The sequence below is a fragment of the Ranitomeya imitator genome, chromosome 6 (genome assembly GCF_032444005.1).
Source record: "Ranitomeya imitator isolate aRanImi1 chromosome 6, aRanImi1.pri, whole genome shotgun sequence".
NCBI lineage: Eukaryota > Metazoa > Chordata > Amphibia > Anura > Dendrobatidae > Ranitomeya > Ranitomeya imitator.
Window position 1 is genome coordinate 258445538 of NC_091287.1, and position 20938 is coordinate 258466475.

Sequence of the window (20938 nt, forward strand, 5' to 3'; positions counted from 1 at the left end):
GGAGCTGAAATTAATTTTTTGTGAAGAAAAGTTAAATGTTAATTTTTTGTTAAAACATTCCAAAAATTCCTGTGAAACACCTGAAGGGTTAATAAACTTCTTGAATGTGGTTTTGAGCACCTTGAGGGGTGCAGTTTTTAGAATGGTGTCACAGTTGGGTATTTTTTTTATCATATAGACCCCTCAAAGTGACTTCAAATGAGATGTGGTCCCTAAAAAAATGGTGTTGTAAAAATGAGAAATTGCTGGTCAAGTTTTAACCTTTATAACTCCCTAACAAAAAAAAAATTTGGTTCCAAAATTGTGCTGATGTAAAGTAGACATGAGGGAAATCTTACTTATTAAGTATTTTGTGTGATATATCTCTGTGGTTTAAGGGCATAAAAATTCAAAGTTGGAAAATTGTGAAATTTTCAAAATTTTTGCCAAATTTCCGTTTTTTTTCACAAATAAACACAGGTAATATCAAAGAAATTTTACCACTATCATGAAGTACAATATGCCACGAGAAAATTATGTCAGAATCATCAGGATCTGTTGAAGCGTTCCAGAGTTATAACCTCATAAAGGGACAGTGGTCAGAATTGTAAAAATTGGCCCAGTCATTAACGTGCAAACCACCATTGGGGGAAAAGGGGTTAAGCATGGTGGATATCCATAATGTCGTGGGGTTGCTTTGCTGCGTCTGGTACTGGAGGCATTGACTGAATTATTATTGCTATTATTATTATACATTTATATAGTGCCATTTATTCCATGGCACTTTACATGTGAAAAGGTGAAAATATCGACAAGCACAATAAACATGAGTAATACAAGGCACACACAGGTACAGAAGGAGGGAGGACCCTGCCCGCGAGGGCTCACAGTGAACAGGGGATGGGTGAGGATACACTAGGAGAGGGGGTAGAGCTGGTCATGCGGCGGTTCAGCAGACTAAGGATCACTGCAAATTGTATGCACATATAGACAAATACATTAAACATGAGCAAAAAAACAAGGCACTAACAGGTACAGAAGGAGGGAGGACCCTGCCCGTGAGGGCTCACAGTCTGCGGGGGATGGGTGAGGATACACTAGGAGAGGGTAGAGCTGGTTGTGTGGCGGTTCAGTAGGTTGAGGATCACTGCAGGCTGTAGGCTTATCGGAAGAGGTGGGTCTTCAGGTTCTTTTTGAAGGTTTCTATGGTAGGCGAGAGTCTGATGTGTTGGGGTAGAGAGTTCCAGAGTATGGGCGAAGCACGGGAGAAGTCTTGTATGCGGTTGTGGGAAGAAGAGATAAGAGGGGAGTAGAGAAGGAGATTTTGAGAGGATTGAAGATTGTGTGGGGGTAAGTACCGGGAGACCATGTCACAGATGTATGGAGGAGACAAGTTGTGGATGGCTTTGAATATGGATTTAGGATATTTTCTCTGTTAAGAGCATGTTGCAATAACTATTCATCTTGGATGTGCTTCATTAGGATTGCAATCATATAGGCATGCTGTTAAAGACTTCAATTGACTAAATTTCGTTTTGGGGCTTGAGACCTCTCTGAGATAATTACACTTTTCTGAATATGTTGCACTATGATTCTTTATTATAGTTTTTCTGGCTGATTAAGAATCCTTTTATCATAGTCCCTTTAATACTATAAGTTGGTAAGGGACTTTTACGGCTACCAGGGTTAGCCACCGAGGAGCGGAGGCGCCACATTGCGTCCAAGAGGGTGCCAACCTCCGCTGGGAGGTAGGGTATTTCTTTAGGGATATATGAGGATGAGCAATAGCTATCAAAATACGATTACCCTAATAACCCCTTAGGAGCACCAGACTATCAATATTGGCCCGGTGCCTGCACACTGCAGTACTTTGCTCTGCCCTCAACAGGGCAAAGTATGCCTGCGCCGGAGCCATGGCTGAAGATCAGAAGAGGACGTCTTGGAATGAAGATGGGAGGCGCCGCAGCAGACCAGAGACACCCATCCGACCGGACCAGCAGCGGGACCGCCCCTGGGTGAGTATAATCTAACGTCTTTTTCTCCTCTTTCAGGTAACATGGGGGGCTTATCTACAGCATTGCAGAATGCTGTAGATAAGCCCCTGATGCCGGTGGGCTTACCTCACCTGTGATTTTCGGGGTGACAGGTTCCCTTTAATGTTCCTAGACGGCAGCCACACCAAGACACCAGCACACACGTCCGGACCCACCAATCGTCTCCAATCAGCCACACACTTATATTTGGATCCCATCTTCCTCAAATTATCCATAACCCCCTGCCATATGGTAGAAATAGAAGATAAAAAACGTTTTTCCTCCGGTAATCCAGAAGGGCGATTACCATTAAATTAACTAAACTGAGGATGGAACCCAAATGCCCCGAAACACGGTTGATTCCTGACAACAATTGTTTAAAGCGAATTCATCTCACAGTAAATAGATAACCCAGTCCTCCTGATTTTCAAATGCAAAAAACCTGAGATAGTTCTCTAGATTCTGGTTAACCCGTTCTGTGGCTAACTGAGCTCAGCTGTGAGGACAGTGATTTCCAACATGGCCGATTAACCCCTGTTCTGCCAGAAGCAATAAACACATTTAACCAATTAACGACCGCCGATACGCCTTTTAATGGCAGTAGTTAAGGGTACTTATTCTTCAGCGCCGCTTTGTAGCATCAATGGCAAATAAAGTTATAGCACTCCCCAGCGTTGTAAAAAATCCATGGTCTCAGCCACCGGAGAACATGATTCTGTTCAGTTTTTACTGTCCCCAGTGTTGCAATTGCTGTTATTCACGGAATAACAGCAACCGCAAAAAAAGTCTAATTTCCCATTTAATTCTCTCTCCTCTGATATGATCTAGCACATGAGAGGAGAGAGAAATTGGGTCTGCCAGTCCATCCGGCTCTGTCCCCTGGCCCTCAGTGTCTTCTTCCAGGAATAAAATGGCAGGCGCATGCGCAGTTTTCCTATTAAGTTTGATCAATGTGATAGACCCTTTCACAGTGATCAAAATAAAAAAAATAGTAAATCAATCCCCCTTTATCACCCCATTAGTTAGGTAAAAATAATAACATTTTAAAAAATGTATTTTTTTTCCATTTTTCCATTAGGGTTGGGGTTAGAGCTGGGTTAGGGTTGGGGCTAGGGTTAGGGTTGGGGTTAGAGCTAGGTTTAGGCTTGGGCTAGGGTTAGATTTGGGGCTAGGGTTGGGTTAGAGCTAGAGTTAGGGTTTTGGCTAGGGTTAGGGATGGGGCTAAGGTTAGGGTTGGGCTAAGGTTAGGGTTGGGGCAAGGGTTAAAGTTAGGGTTGGGGTTGAGTTGGAGTTAGGGTTGTGTTGGGGTTAGGTTTGTGGTGTTAGGGTAGGGTTGTGATTATGGTTAGGATTGGGATTAGGGTTAGGAGTGTGTTGTGGTTAGGGATGGGGCTAGGGCTGTTAGGGTTGGATTAGAATTGGGGGGTTTCCACTGTTTAAGTACATCAGGGGGTCTCCAAACACGACATGGCGCCTGACATTGATTCCTGCCAATTTTGTGTTAAAAAAGTCAAATGGTGCTCTCCTTCTGATCCCTGCCGTGCGCCCAAACAGTGGCTTTCCCCCATGTACAGGGTATCGGCGTACTCAGGAGAAATTCCACAACAAATTTTGTGGTCCATTTTTTCCTAATACCCTTGTGAAAATAAAAAAGTTTGGTTCCAAAGTAAATTTTTGGTGAAAAAAGTAAAATGTTAATTTTTTCCTTCCACATTGCTTTAGTTCTCGTGAAGCACTTAAACTTATTACTGTAAATGTGGTTTTGAACACCTTCAGGGGTGCAGTTTTTAGAATGTTGTCACTTTTGGGATTTTCTGTTATATTGACCCCCTAAACTCACTTCAAATGTGAGGTGGTCCCTAAAAAAATGGTTATAGAAATTTTGTTGGAAAAATGAGGAATCGCTGGTCAACTTTTAACCATTCTAACGTCCTAACAAAAAAAATTATGTTGCCAAAATTGTGCTAATGTAAAGTAGACATGTGGGAAATTGTATTTATTAACTATTTTGTGCGATATGACTCTCTGATTTAAGGGCACAAAAATTAAAATTTTGAAAATTGCAAAATGTTCTAATTTTTTGCCAAATTTCCATTTTTTTCATAAATGAACGCAAGTCATATCAAATAAATTTTACCACTAACATGAAGTACAATATGTCATGAAAAAATCTCAGAATCAGAGGGATCTGTTGAAGCGTTAAAGAGCTATAACTTCAAGTGACAGTGGTCTGAATTGTAAAAATTGGCTTGGTCATTATGTACAAAATTGGCTGGCACTAATGGGGTTAAATGAAGGAGAAGTGCTTCTTCTCAGCGCCGGAGTATGAGCAATCAGATGCTGCGGTCTTCTGGCTCCACACTGTCATGGTAACCCCGTGACAATAATGTGACATGTCATGTGATACATCGGTTGCTGGGGGCTCATGCACCCGAGCCTCTGGCTACCCTTAATCCTTCTCTGATCCTAAGCAAACCAGGGTAACTGCAATTTAGGTTATGGGGGCAATAGGCTTCTCATATAATATGCTCTACCTTTGCAAAGTGTAGCCAAAGGCAGACCCAAGACTAAATGTGGCACAGAGAAGCACTATCATATTATCATCATCTCTGACATTTTAATATCAGTTTCCCAAGTTCCTGAAATAGACAAGTCCTAGATTTCAAGACTTCTAATATCGTTATATTTTACTAGCTATTGAACCCGTTCTACGCCCGGGTGGCGAGCATTTATATTGGTATATTGTCTCCATCCTGGTATGTGCTGCTCCATCCTGCGTCCCCATCCTGTCATGCGCTGCTCCATCCTGCGTCCCCATCCTGTCATGTGCTGCTCCATCCTGCGTCCCCATCCTGTCATGCGCTGCTCCATCCTGCTTCCCCACCCTGTCATGTGCTGCTCCATCCTGCGTTCCCCTTCCTGTCATGCGCTGCTCCCATCCTACGTCCCCATCCTGTCATGCGCTGCTCCCATCCTGCGTCCCCATCCTGTGATGCGCTGCTCCCATCCTGTGATGCGCTGCTCCCATCCTGCGTCCCCATCCTGTCATGTGCTGCTCCATCCTGCGTCCCCATCCTGTCATGCGCTGCTCCATCATGCGTCCCCATCCTGTCATGCGCTGCTCCATCCTGCGTCCCCATCCTTATGTGCTGCTGCATCCTGCGTCCCCATCCTTATGTGCTGCTGCATCCTGCGTCCCCATCCTTATGTGCTGCTGCATCCTGCGTCCCCATCCTTATGTGCTGCTCCATCCTGCGTCCCCATCCTTATGTGCTGCTCCCATCCTGCGTCCCCATCCTTATGTGCTGCTCCATCCTGCGTCCCCATCCTTATGTGCTGCTGCATCCTGCGTCCCCATCCTTATGTGCTGCTGCATCCTGCATCCCCATCCTTATGTGCTGCTGCATCCTGCGTCCCCATCCTTATGTGCTGCTGCATCCTGCGTCCCCATCCTTATGTGCTGCTCCATCCTGCGTCCCCATCCTTATGTACTGCTGCATCCTGCGTCCCCATCCTTATGTGCTGCTGCATCCTGCGTCCCCATCCTTATGTTCATGCTGCATCCTGCGTCCCCATCCTTATGTGCTGCTGCATCCTGCGTCCCCATCCTTATGTGCTGCTGCATCCTGCGTCCCCATCCTTATGTGCTGCTCCATCCTGCGTCCCCATCCTTATGTGCTGCTGCATCCTGCGTCCCCATCCTTATGTACTGCTGCATCCTGCGTCCCCATCCTTATGTGCTGCTGCATCCTGCATCCCCATCCTTATGTTCATGCTGCATCCTGCGTCCCCATCCTTATGTTCATGCTGCATCCTGCGTCCCCATCCTTATGTTCATGCTGCATCCTGCGTCCCCATCCTTATGTGCTGCTCCATCCTGCGTCCCCATCCTTATGTGCTGCTCCATCCTGCGTCCCCATCCTTATGTGCTGCTGCATCCTGCGTCCCCATCCTTATGTGCTGCTCCCATCCTGCGTCCCCATCCTTATGTTCATGCTGCATCCTGCGTCCCCATCCTTATGTGCTGCTGCATCCTGCGTCCCCATCCTTATGTGCTGCTCCCATCCTGCGTCCCCATCCTTATGTTCATGCTGCATCCTGCGTCCCCATCCTTATGTGCTGCTGCATCCTGCGTCCCCATCCTTATGTTCATGCTGCATCCTGCGTCCCCATCCTTATGTTCATGCTGCATCCTGCGTCCCCATCCTTATGTTCATGCTGCATCCTGCGTCCCCATCCTTATGTGCTGCTCCATCCTGCGTCCCCATCCTTATGTGCTGCTCCATCCTGCGTCCCCATCCTTATGTGCTGCTCCCATCCTGCGTCCCCATCCTTATGTGCTGCTCCATCCTGCGTCCCCATCCTGTTATGTGCTGCTCCATCCTGCGTCCCCATCCTTATGTGCTGCTCCCATCCTGCGTCCCCATCCTTATGTGCTGCTCCATCCTGCATCCCCATCCTGTTATGTGCTGCTCCATCCTGCGTCCCCATCCTTATGTGCTGCTCCATCCTGCGTCCCCATCCTTATGTGCTGCTCCATCCTGCGTCCCCATCCTTATGTGCTGCTCCATCCTGCGTCTCCATCCTTATGTGCTGCTCCATCCTGCGTCCCCATCCTTATGTGCTGTTCCATCCTGCGTCCCCATCCTTATGTGCTGCTCCATCCTGCGTCCCCATCCTTATGTGCTGCTCCATCCTGCGTCCCCATACTGTTATGTGCTGCTCCATCCTGCGTCCCCATCCTTATGTGCTGCTCCATCCTGCGTCCCCATCCTTATGTGCTGCTCCATCCTGCGTCCCCATCCTTATGTGCTGCTGCATCCTGCGTCCCCATCCTTACGTGCTGCTCCATCCTGCGTCCCCATCCTTATGTGCTGCTCCATCCTGCGTCCCCATCCTTATGTGCTGCTCCATCCTGCGTCCCCATACTGTTATGTGCTGCTCCATCCTGCGTCCCCATCCTTATGTGCTGCTGCATCCTGCGTCCCCATCCTTATGTGCTGCTCCATCCTGCGTCCCCATCCTTATGTGCTGCTCCATCCTGCGTCCCCATACTGCCTCTGACCCGCTCGGCGCCGAGTGCTGGGGGGCCTGAGCAGGCGGGGACACCGGCGCGCTGTGGGGGTCAGGTGCCGGTATCGCCGCCAGCTCAGGCCCCCCCAGCACTTACTATACTCACTTGTCCGGCGTTCCATCGCTGAGCGCCGCCATCTTCCCGGTCTCCTGGCTGTGACTGTTCAGTCAGAGGGCGGCGCCGGCGCGCATTAAGCGCGTCATCGCGCCCTCTGAACTGAAGGTCACAGGCCGAAGACCGGGAAGATGGCGCCGCTCAGCGATGGAACGGGGACAGGTGAATATAGGCCGATACTCACCCTCCTGGCGGTCCCTGCTTCTGCGGTGGAGATCGCGGTGTGCGTTCAGTGAGAACGCACACCGCGATCTCCCGGGAGCGTCGCTCTGTGAGGCCCAGACTGCGCCGGCGCTTGCGCTTGCGCAGTCTATAGAGGCTTCGGACAGAGTGACGCTCCCAGCGTTATATTATAGATAGTAATAATTCTACATGCTTGTAGTATATTTATCACCATCATTTATACCCGAATCCTGTTTTTCTGGATACATTTTAGCTAATAACTAAAGTGCTAACTGAATACACACTTGCACTAACCTGTGTTCCCAAATTCAGCCCTCTTCAGTTCGCCATTTCTGCCAGTAGATGGTGATGCATCCAAATATTTTCAGCCAGTTCTTTGTTCCAGTGATTTCTTGTGGCCTCTTTTGTTCTCCAAGATTGTATGAAGTTCTTTTTCTTGTGTATTGTTCTGCTCTTGGTAATTATTTTTGACTTACGACTTTGCTCTCATACGTACAGTAGGATATTTCACTTGTGATTAATGCAAGGAATTTATCAGAAATCATAGACAAGTGATGAAAACGGAGCCGCTCTCCTTCCTCACCCAATGTCATAAAGCAGCGGCATCTGTGATACTATAGGTGGTAGGGCCTTGAGTTGGGTGCCAGCTGGAGAAAAGAGATATACAAAGCACCCTTCCTCCACCAGCTGGAAGAGATCCCGGGCCGCCCACCATAATTCTTCACTTTTTCTACAGTTTTCTGTGCAGGGCCTTCAGTTCTCCTTCATTACATTTCTCTGCACTGCTGTCTCCTGTTGCTATACATGATAATGTATGCTTCCGTCTTATATTTGTGTCATGATTTACAGTAAACTGACCCAGAAGCCTGGTCCACAGCAACGTACATGTATCATACAATGACTGCAAGATTTCAGCCGTACAGGATATGTTTAACTCTGAAATGCTGCAACGTTTCAGAAAATAACACAATTTAATAGCCACCAACAAAATCGGGCACTTTTTCCCCTTCTCCATATTAGAAATTTGATGCGTCTGTGATTTTTTGAAGCTACACGAACTGCTGGAGTACTATTGTGGAAACAATATGCAACATTTTCAAATGTCGCAAATGATGAATTAAGTTAAAGCATCTGGATAAGGAAATCCACAACCATATTGTCGAACAAAAAAAAAACAAACAACAAAAAATCCCAAAAAGGAAACCAAGTAAAGCTAATTAAAAAGGCACAAATTTAATAGTGAAAAAGACATAAAGTGCAAAGATCACCTGTGGCTTCTTCCTGCTCTGATCCCTTGGAATGACAGGTCTCTTCCACATACGAATGGAACATCCGTTTTCATTCGTTACAGGTTGCTCCGGCCATGAAACCCGCTACATCCCAGAGATCACAGTCATGGAGTTACGTCAGGAGATCTCCCAGCTGAAGGAGCAACAGGATAAGATCATGCCTTTCCTGTACAATGTATCTGCTCGCCTGGATAATCTGGCTTCTTTGATTGCACCTGCTCCTGCCACCTGTGTCCAGGTATCGAACTGCACAGCAAGTAAGGATTCTCGCTTAGCGGCTCCCACCCGCTTCCGAGGCGACCCCGTTTTGTGTCGAGGGTTCATAAATCAGTGCACACTGCACTTCGAACTATTGGGGCATAGGTTTGCTTCCGATTTGGCCAAAGTTGGCTTCATCATGTCCCATCTTGATGGAGAGGCGATCGCCTGGATGAATCCGCTGTGGGAGAGGGTGGATCCGTTGGTTACTAATCTCCAGTCTTTTCTAGAGGCATTTCGCAAGACCTTTGACGAACCTGGTCGTACTACGTCGACAGCTTCTGCTCTGCTTCGACTACGACAGGAGGCTCTTACGGTTGCTTAGTATGCGGTGCAGTTCCGTACTCTTTCATCTGAACTTTCCTGGAACAATGAGGGTTTCGTGGCTACCTTATGGCAGGGACTCTCTGGACGAGTTAAGGATGAGTTGGCGGGATGAGATTTGCCTACGGTTCTGGATGACCTGATTTCCCTGGCAGTTCGGGTTGATCTACGGTTTCAGGAGCACTCCAACGAGATCAGACGTGAAAAAGAATCCAATCACCAGGTAGCTTGTGCTTCTAAATCTGCGAACTCTCCAACTTTGTCTCCCGCTCCTGTAGCTATGGAGGTGGATCGTGTAAATCTGGTCAACCGTCGCCAGGAGGCGCGTCGCCTGGAGGGGAGCTGTTTTTACTGTGGCAGTGCCAAGCATTATATCCACTCCTGTCCTAAGAGACCGGGAAACTCCAGTGCTTAGGGTCTGTAGGAGAGGCTACCCTAGGTAAGGATCATCTCTCTCCAGCTTTGCAAATAACAGTCTCTGTGGCATCGGCAAAACAAGATTTTCGGAGTTCTGTCACCTGGATTCTGGTGCGGCGGGGAACCTTATTCGGCAGGCGGTTGTGGATCGTTATCAGATTCCAGTCCAGCGTTTATCGGAACCGTTGCAAGTGACATCTGTGGATTGCAGACCCCTGTAGGAGTCCATATGGTTCCAGACTGTGCCTTTGGAACTCCGGGTAGGTCTAACCCATTGTGAAAGAATCTGTTTTTATGTGTTGCCAGATTTGTCTCACCCCTTGCTTCTAAGCCTACCCTGGTTTCGGATGCATGAACCTGTTCTAAATTGGAGGACGGGAGAGATTCTGCGCTGGGGAGATTCTTGCTTTGATCGATATATCATTCCGGTTCATCCTGCTCTTCCTCCAGTACAACCTAAAACCCTGCCGGATTTGCCATCTCCTTACTGGTCCTTCGCTGATGTCTTCGGGAAAAAAGAGGCAGAGAGATTACCTCCACACAGGTCATATGATTGCCCCATTGATCTGCTTCCCGGAGCGTCTCTTCCACGTGGACGGATTTATCCTCTTTCTCAAGCAGAGACTCAGTCCATGTCTGAATACATTCAGGAGAACCTGGACAGAGGATTCATCCGGAAGTCTTCCTCGCCTGCTGGAGCTGGATTCTTCTTCGTGAAGAAAAAGGATGGATCTCTACGACCCTGTATCGATTACAGGGGTCTGAACCTGATTACGGTAAAGAATAGGTATCCATTGCCATTAATTTCAGAATTGTTTGATCATCGTAGGGGTCTAAAATTTTCAGCAAACTGGATCTCAGGGGGGCTTACAATCTGGTACGCATTCGTAAGGGAGACGAATGGAAGACCGCCTTTAACACCCGGGATGGACACTACGAATACCTGGTAATGCTTTTTGGGCTAAGTAATGCATCAGCAGTGTTTCAGGAATTTGTAAATGACATTTTCAGAGATCTGCTTTATTCTTGTGTTGTTGTTTAACTGGACGACATTCTGATCTTCTCTGCTGATTTAGCTTCCCACCGGAGACATGTACGTATGGTCTTACAGAGACTCAGGGAGAACAGACTTTATGCTAAAATTGAAAATCCTCTATGCCTTTCCTGGGTTATATCGTCTCGTCTACAGGTTTAAAGATGGATCCTGAGAAGGTGTCTGCCATTCTAAAGTGGCCTCGTCCATGCGGTTTGAAGGCAATACAACGGTTCCTGGGGTTTGCCAACTATTACCGCTTGTTCATTCCAAATTTTTCCACTCAAGTAGCACCCATTTCGGCTTTGACCCAGAAAGGCGCGAATGCCAAGGGATGGACACCTGAGGCTGAGGAGGCTTTTACTTCCTTAAAGCAGGCCTTCTCCTCCGCACCCATACTTCATCGACCAGATTCAGAAAAACAATGTTTGCTTGAGGTAGACGCTTCCTCCATAGGTGCTGGCACAGTTCTCACCCAGAAGTCGTCGTCCGGCCGGATGGTCACTTGTGGATTTTTCTCAAAAGTCTTTTCTGTTTCAGAGAGGAATTATTGGCTTTCAAGTTAGCTCTGCAGGAGTGGCGTCATCTTCTTGAGGATGCTGCTCATCAGGTTATCATTTTCACAGATCATAAGAAATTTGCTTATCTTCAATCTGCTCAGAGACTGAATCCTCGTAAAGCCCAGTGGGCCTTGTTTTTTGCTCGATTTAATTTTGTTCTTCATTTCCGACAAGCTGATAAGAACATTAAAGCCGATGCACTCTCCAGAGTGTTTTTGCCTCCCGATTTTGTGGAAGAACCGCACCACATCATTGAACCATCCAGATTAGTATCGGTGGCTGCAGTTAATCTTGCTCGACTCCCTCCAGGTAGAACCTGAGGTAGATACATACCTCAGATTGTAAACGAGTTCTTCAGTGAGGTCATTCTTCTAAATTGGCCGTTCATGCCGGACAAAGGAAGACTCAGTAACTCATCTCCCGTTACTACTGGTGGCCTACCATGGGTAAAGATGTTCAGGAGTATGTTGCTGCCTGTCCTTCGTGTGCTCGCAACAAGACTGATAAGCGTTTGCCCTCTGGGCGGTTATTACCTCTGTTTGTTCCTTCAGTACCCTGGCAGCACATCGCAATGGACTTCATTACTGATCTTCCCATCTCCTCTGGATGTTCAGTCATCTGGGTTGTGGTGGATCGTTTTTCGAAGATGGCACATTTTGTTCCATTTCGTGGTCTTCCATCTGCTTCTGAGCTCGCTGATCATTTCATTCAACATATCTTCCGTCTTCACGGGTTTCCTCTCCATATCGTATCCGACAGGGGTGTCCAATTCACCTCCAAATTCTGGAGAGCGCTTTTTAAGTCTGTACAATTGGAGCTGGACTTCTCTTCCGCATATCACCCTCAATCCAATGGGCAAGTAGAGAGGACCAATCAAATTCTGACAGGATTCTTGCATCACTTCATCAAAGTACATCATGATGACTGGATCAAGTTGCTGCCTTGGGCAGAATTCTCGTACAACAATCAAGTAAGTGAGTCTTCTGGTAAATCGCCCTTTCAGATTGTGTTTGGGCTCCAACCTAGGATTCCGCTTCCCATCTCTGGGTCTTCTGGCGTTCCTGCATCTGATACCTTTACGGAGGAATTCTCGAAAGTATGAAGCGACACCAAGGTTGCCTTAGAGAGAGCTTCACTACGTATGAAGAAGCATGCGGACAAAAGACGTCTGGAGGCTCCTTCCTTCCGGCCAGTGGATAAGGTATGGCTCTCCTCCAAATATATTTCCGCCTGAAGATGCCCTCTTACAAACTGGGTCCCTGCTTCATCGGTCCTTTTGAAGTCCTGAAACAGATTAACGCAGTCTCGTACAAATTGAAACTGCCGGCTTCCTTACGTGTGCTTAATTCTTTTCATGTTTCCCTCCTCAAACCCGTACGTTTGAGTTCATTTTTTAAAGATCCTGGTTCCACTCCGGATCCCGTCAGTGAGGAGGATGTTTTTGAGGTAGAGAATATCTTGGCCACTAAAAGGATAAGGGGTAAAAGCTATTTTTTGGTGGATTGTAGGGGCTTCGGTCCGGAGGAGAGGTCATGGGAACCTAGAGAGAATATCTTTGCTCCTCTTCTGAAAAAATTCTATGCAGGCTTGAAAAAGAGGGGGCGTAAAGAGGGGGATAATGTTACACCAGGTCTGTTTACTGTACCTCCAGGGGGTCTCTGTCGGGACTCTCGCTCTGTACTGGCTTCATGCTGTCTGGATGCAGCCCTCACCCCTCCTTCCTCTCCTGCTTCCTGGCGTGTGGCCATCAGGTTCCCGGGCAGGGTTCTCAGGCCGCACGCGCGCTCGCTCCCGGTCTTTTAAAGAGACAGTGTGCATTTTCCAAATGTTGCCTCTAACCAATGGCGTGTGTTTGTCTATTATTTCTAGCCCTTCCACCATAGGGTGGGTGCCGGAGCAGCAAGTATCTACTGTTGCTAACTTCCGGTTCCTGTTATCTTGCGCTTCTGTTTCTGAAGTATCTGCAAGGAACTCCGCTTATTCTGTCTGTCTCCACAGATCTTCTGCTACCAGTTAACTGGCTATTCTGGACTGCATCTGCAGTATCTACACTGGACCCGTCTGGTACAGCCTCACTTCCGGACCACGCCAGGACTCTAGCCGCCGGCTTCTACACCCGGTATCCTCCAGTCAACTCTGCAATACCCGCTAACCTTGCTGATCCGTCTGTTCCGCTGGGACAACCGCCACGAGTACAGGGTCTAACTGAAGGTAGCACCCGTGTCCTCCAGGCATTCCATTCTGTCCCTGTTCAAGGGGACTTACTACAGGTGTCTGGGGCTCGCGCAGTAACGCCCCCTTCGGAGCCCTCGGACTGTGGTCTAGTGGTTCCACATCAAACCTTAATAAATACTAATGTGAACTTCTACATCTGTGCCTCCATTTCCATTCGTTACATATTATAGCAGCACTCACACCGCTCACATATTATATGGATACAGCAGCACACACACTGCTCATAGTATACACTAACAGCATGTATACTGCTCCCATATCACATGCATACAGCACACATACCGATCACATAGCATACGCACAAAGCATGCATACCGATCACATAGCATACGCACACAGCACGCATACTGATCACAAAGCATACACATACAGGACACATACGGTTCACATAGCATATGCATACAGGACATATACCGCTCACATAGCATGCGCACACAGCACGCATACTGATCACAAAGCATACACATACAGGACACATACGGTTCACATAGCATATACATACAGGACATATACCGTTCACATAGCATGCGCACATAGCACGCATACCGATTACATAGCATACGCACACGGCATGCATACTGATCACAGCATGCGCATACAGGACGCATACCGATCACATAGCATACGCACACAGCACACATACAGATCACATAGCATACACACACAGCACTCATACCAATCACATACCATACGCATAGAGGAGACATACGGTTCACGTAGCATACGCACATAGCGCAGCATACGCACATAGCACGCATACCGATCACGTAGCATATGCATACAGCATGCACATAGCTCACATATACAGTGTATACCTGCAGCACACACAGCATTCAAACATAGGGCACCGAGTCACTTATGACATATGTTGGTAACACACAAATCAAGCTTTGCAAACATCACTTATTACTATAATACTGGATTGCTTATGCAGGGAAAGCTCATACACACATCGTTACTCGTAAAGCAGTCACGTGAAATACGTTTTTATGCAGATATTCTCCCCAGATTTGCACTAGTTGATTCTGGATAAGGCCTTTTTCACACATCAGTTTTTTAGAATCAGTCACAATCCGTCAAAGTGTTGAAAAGACGGATCCTGTGCCGATTGTAAAAAAACTGATGCACTGGATCCGATTTTTTGATGGATCCGTCGAAGCGGCTGCTGCCGGAATTTAAAGGAAAAAAAATTCTGAAGAGAGAGAGGGAGTTCGCCTTACGGAATAAATCGTAACAGTTTTATTGTTCAGTTCATAGTGCTACCAATATTTCACCGCTTCACCCTGTGGTGTATCAGAACTTTTCAAAGGTCAAAAATTGTGTCAGTCTCAAAACTTTTATTCCCTATTATATTGTGGGTTTGAGAGGGTGGGCATCTAGACTAAAAGATAAATTATTAATATAGACACTTGAAATGTAAGAGATATTACAAGCCAGAGAAAAAATATCTTCAAGAGACATATTTGGAAGCAAAGGAAATAATCAACTTACAATCTAAATGGGTAGCAGAAGTGGTTGGTAAATTCCTGAATACATTACATGGTGCATACATATACACAGCTGCTGAACGGATAGGTAAATCTTCACATCTTTGAGCTGTGATACATGTATAAAATTTATGATATAGTCAAAATACTCTCCTGCCTAAAAATTCTGACCACAGTGCAAGTGACTGGAGATTACGTGACCGCTCACTCTGGGAACACAGAGAAATTGTGATAGTGCGCGGATGGCACACTGTCACGATCTGCATTCACATGGTGTCCATACTGAAATTTGCCTGGAGCCTGAGAAACCAATTTAAGTGGTTATTCCATAAGTAACTTGATAATTTACATCAATCCAGGCCTTTTGATGTTGGAACATAGCAGAAAGTTCCTATTTCTCCACACACTGCATTTTAAAGAAATGTAGTAAGCCAGGTAAGAAAATAAAACAAAAAAGCAATTTATTTGTGGCTGAAATGTTTAGCTAGTTGATGCTTGTGGTATAGCTGTAGTGTGGCATTTGGAAAAACAAAGAAACATACAGAAAACCATATTGCAGATTATTATTTTTATTTACATAGCACCATTGATTCCATGGTGCTGTACATGAGAATGGGTTACATACAAGTTACAGATATCACTTACAGTAAGCAAACTAACAGTGACGGACTGATACAGAGGGGTGACGACCCTGCCCTTGCGGGCTTACATTCTACAGGATGGTGGGGAAGGAGACAATAGGTTGAGGGTTGCAGCAGCTTCGGTGTTGGTGAGGAGGCAGCGGGGTCAGTGCAGGCTGTAGGCTTTTCCTGAAGATAAAACAGTACAGACATGGATTGGCCCACTGGAGAACAGGAGAATCCTCTGGTGGGCCCCTGTGCAAGAGTGGGACAACACTCTCTTATATGAGCAGTACTTGGCACAATATACTTGAATCACTATGTACAGGCAAAGGCAGTAGATAATGTCATATTTTCAAGTTGGTGAAATGTGGAGCCTTGGAGTTGGTTACTGGTGGGCCCATGACACCCCAATTCGATTCAGACAGTGGGTTTGGAAACACATACAGTGGGAACGGAAAGTATTCGGACCCCTTTAAATTTTTCACTCTTTGTTTCATTGCAACCATTTGGTAAATTAAAAAAAGTTCATTTTTTTTCACATTACACCATATTCCAAATTATTATGCAAATGAAATTTTTCTTGGATTTTCCTAAATGGTCGGTGCAAATGACAGTCAGTCTAATAAATAAAAGTCATCACCCATTAGCGTATACATCGAATTTTATTGAAGAAATCACCCAATGATAACAGTATAATCTCCAAAATGAATAAAACCTCAAAATGCACTGTTCCAAATTATTAGGCACAGTAGAATTTCTAAACATTTGATATGTTTTAAAGAACTGAAAATGCTCATTTGTGGAATTTGCAGCATTAGGAGGTCACATTCACTGAACATAAAAGCTATTTAACTCCAAAACATCCTAACAGGCCAAGATACATGTTAACATAGGAACCCTTCTTTGATATCACCTTCACAATTCTTGCATCCATTGAACTTGTGAGTTTTTGGAGAGTTTCTGCTTATATTTCTTTGCATGAAGTCAGAATAGCCTCCCAGAGCTGCTGTTTTAATGTGAACTGCCTCCACCAGTCAGACCTTTATGGCAGAGTGGCCCATCGGAAGCCTCTCAGTGCAAGACATATGAAAGCCCACATAGAGTTTGCTAAAAAACTTATGAAGGACTCCCAGACTATGATAAATAAGATTCTCTGGTCTGATGAGACGAAGATAGACCTTTTTGGTGATAATTCTAAGTAGTAAGTGTGGAGAAAACCTGGCACTGCTCATCACCTGCCCAATACAATCCCCACAGTGAAACATGGTGGTGGCATCATCATGCTATGGGGGTGTTTTTCAGCTGCAGGGACAGGACGACTGGTTGCCATTGCAGGAGACAAGAATGCAGCCAAGTATAGAGATATACTGTTTGAAATCCTCTTCTAGAGTGCTCTGGACCTCAAACTTGGCCGAAGGTTTACCTTCCAACAAGACAATGACCCTAAGCACACAGCTAAAATAACAAAGGAGTGGCTTCAGAACAACTCTGTGACCATTCTTGACTGGCCCAGCCAGAGCCCTGACCTAAACCCAATTGAGCATCTCTGGAGAGACCTGAAAATGGCTGTCCACCAACGTTCACCATCCAACCTGACGGAACTGGAGAGGATCTGCAAGGAAGAATGGCAGAGGATCCCCAAATCCAGGTGTGAAAAACTAGTTGCATCATTCCCAAGAAGACTCATGGCTGCCTAGCTCAAAAGGATGCTTCTACTCAATACTGAGCAAAGGGCCTGAATACTTATGACTATATGATATTTCAGTTTTTCTTTTTTAATAAATTTGAAAAAATTACTACATTTCTGTTTTTTTCAGTCAAGATGGGATGCAGAGTGTACATTAATGAGAAAAAAAAATAACTTTTTTGAATTTACCAAATGGCTGCAAAGAAACAAAGAGTGAAAAATTTAAAGGGGTCTGAATACTTTCCGTACCCACTGTATGCTCATGTATGTATCAGTTTTTTACATGCAAATCCTTGTTTCCAGCTTAATGTAAAAAGCATGTAAGCGGGAGAGCCAAACAATGGAAAAGAAACTTGCAAAATAAAAGGTCCAATTTCTGATTGTATTTGGACCTTTTTTTTATCAGTTTTTTGGCCTATTTTTTTTATTTAAGCCTAATTCTTCTTTTCAATTTGCACCTTTTTTTAACGTCTATTTTATATCAGTTGGCTTGCTATTTTTTTATATTCACCATTGTGGGTGGGATTTTTGGTTTCCAGTTGTTTTCGTCTGATTCATCAACTTGCGACTATTTTTAAAATCCCAACATATTTTGCATATTTACTTCAGTCGCACTTTGGAGTGATTTTATCAATCACTGAATTGTTGACACAAATGTTATTAGTATTACATTTTAGTAAAATACGTGAATTTTTGTTGCAAAAGAGGTTAAAGGAAAAATTAAAGAACATTTTTGTCATTTTGTGCAAAATTCATGAACCATGTGTACTATATTACAGAATTTGTCACAAACATCAACGAATACAAGACAAAGAAAGAAATTGATGAATTGGAATATCCTTAATAAGCTGGGGTCTATGCTAGTGTGGAATAAAGGGGAATAGATGTGTGTTTCCCGTGAAAGGAGTCTCCAAATATGTTATATTATTAAAATTGTCTTCTTTACAGTAAGCATTATCACAATTCTGTTTTGTCTAGGGCTGCTATACTAGACAAGGCTCCGTTCCAGAGAGAATTCAAGGCTAAAATGTGTTTATCAGTGGCTCGGAAAATAACTTAGATTTGGATGAAGTTTGGCAGTTTTGCAGATATTTGGGATTACATTTGTTTTAGTTTCTATCAATGTTCTGTTGTTCTTAGCAAAAGATTTGTGAAATTATGAACAATCTTGCAGATGTTTCTGAACAATGCTTAATGAGTTTTGAGAAATCCCGGAACCATAAGTATTATCTTAACCCCTTCCCAGAACTGGACGACATGTTATGTCCTAGGCGTTTCTGCACTGACTGTGACTGTGAGCGCCGGCCGTAAAGCACAGCGGTGACGTCACCGCTGTGCTCTGCTTTACGGCCGGCCGGCGCTCACAGTCAGTGCGGGAAGCTGACGGCGAGGGACGTGACAGACACCGGAATGTAAGTATGTAGTGTTTTTTTTTGTACATTTACAATGGTAACCAGGGTAAACATCGGGTTACTAAGCGCGGCCCTGCGCTTAGTAACCCGATGTTTACCCTGGTTACCCGGGTACTTCGGCATCGTTGGTCGCTGGAGAGCTGTCTGTGTGACAGCTCTCCAGCGACCACACAAGGACTTTTCAACGATCACGGCCAGGTCGTATCGCTGGTCGTGATTGTTGGAAAGTTGCTGAGTGTGACGGTACCTTAAGACATCAGATTGCAGATAACAAGGTGTCCTTTTATTCAGCTTCCTATGACTTGCATGCCCATTAGAATATCAAGGCTATGTACCTCCTTATATTAAAAAACACCCCCTGTGCTTTCTTATAATAGTAATAATACATCCTGTACTTCCACTATGATGGTAATGGTTCCCCAGTGTAAACCTTATAATAAAGATCTCAGGTGTGTCTTTATGGTAATAATGCCACTAAGCAGGTGCATACATACAAATCATGGGGCTCCAGAGCAAAAGTCCTATCATGGCACATAAATGCATTCACAGAAGGGCATACTTCCCAAGTTTTAAAGGTAGAGTGGGAGACTTATAAGATAGAACTTTTAAAGTTATTTTGGACCTCTTGAAGTCTATTAATGTGCTCACCCAGTACGATACCTCTTACATGACTCACATAGAGTATCATGTCCCCCAATATGACCTCATACAGTATGATGACCCCTCAGCACACCCAACACAGTATGATGTCTCCACATTCCTCCACCAACCCAGTATAGTGACCCCCCATAACCTCTCCACATATTATAATGCCCCACAGCCTCTATACAGTATGATGGCCCTCTCAGCCCCTCATACAGTATGATGGTCACAACAGCCCACCACACAGTATGGTTTGAACAATACAACACACAATATGGTCACCACAGCCCGCCACACCATACGGCCAGTATGATGTACTTCTTTACCCCCAAACAGCACGATACAGTGGCATGTAAAAGTTTGGTCAAAATTACTGTTATGAACAGATAAGCAAGTTGAAGATGAAATGATCTTTAAAAGGGCTAAAGTTAAAGATGACATATTTACTTTGTATTTTAGGCAAAACAAATAATATTGTAATTTTTTACATTTTAAAAACTACAGAAAGGAAAATGGGTTGATGCAAAAGTTTGGACACCCTGCATGGTTAGTATCTAGTAGAACCCCTTTTTGCAAGTATCGCAGCTTGTAAACGCTTTTTGTAGCCAGAGTCTTTCATTCTCATTTGAGGGATTTTCATTCGTTCTTTCTTGGAATATTCTTCCAGTTCTGTGAGATTCCTAGGTCCTATTAAATGCACAGCTATTTTGAGGTCTAGCCACAGATTTTTAGGGATGTTCAAATCAGGGGACTTTGAGGGCCATTATAAAGCTATAAGCTTGTGGTAGTCTATTGTGGATTTTGACATGTGTTTAAGACCATTATCCATTTGTAGGAGCCATCCTCTTTTCAACTTCAGCTTTTTTACAGACGGTGTTATATTTGCATCAAGAATTTGTTGAGATTTCATTAAATTGATTCTTCCCTCTACCTGTGAAAAATTCCACAATGTCATTGGCTTCAACACAACCCCAAAGCATAATTGATCCACCCCCATGATTATTGATTGGCGAGATGTTCTTTTCCTGAAATTCTGTGCCCTTTTCTCTCCACACATACCTTTGATCATTGTGGCCAAAGAGTTCTGTTTTAACCTCATCGGTCCACAGGACTTGTTTTCAAACTGCTTTAGGCTTGTTTAGATTTTCTTTTGCCTACATCTGAAGCTGTATTTTATGGTCACAAGAGAGGTTTTCTTCTGACGACTCTTCCATGAAGGCCATATTTGTGCAGGTGTCTCTGAATAGTAGAACAATGTACCACAACTCCAAAGTCTGCTAAATCTTTCTGAAGGTCTTTTGTAGTCAAGCAGGGCTTCTGATTTGCCTCTCTAGCAAATTTACAAGCAGCTCCAACTGAAAAGTTCATTGGTCTTCCAGACCTTATCTTGACCTCCACTGTTCCTGTTAACTTTAATTTCTTAATTACATTTTGAACTGAGGAAAGGCCATACTTGTGTACTGGTGTACTTTGATACCTAACTAAAGACAGATTTATAGAGCATGTAAGATGGTAACCTCCATGAAGAGTAAGCCCGGGAAAGCAGGCTCCAGAACATATTTTGCTGAGAGTGTTAATAGGGCATAAA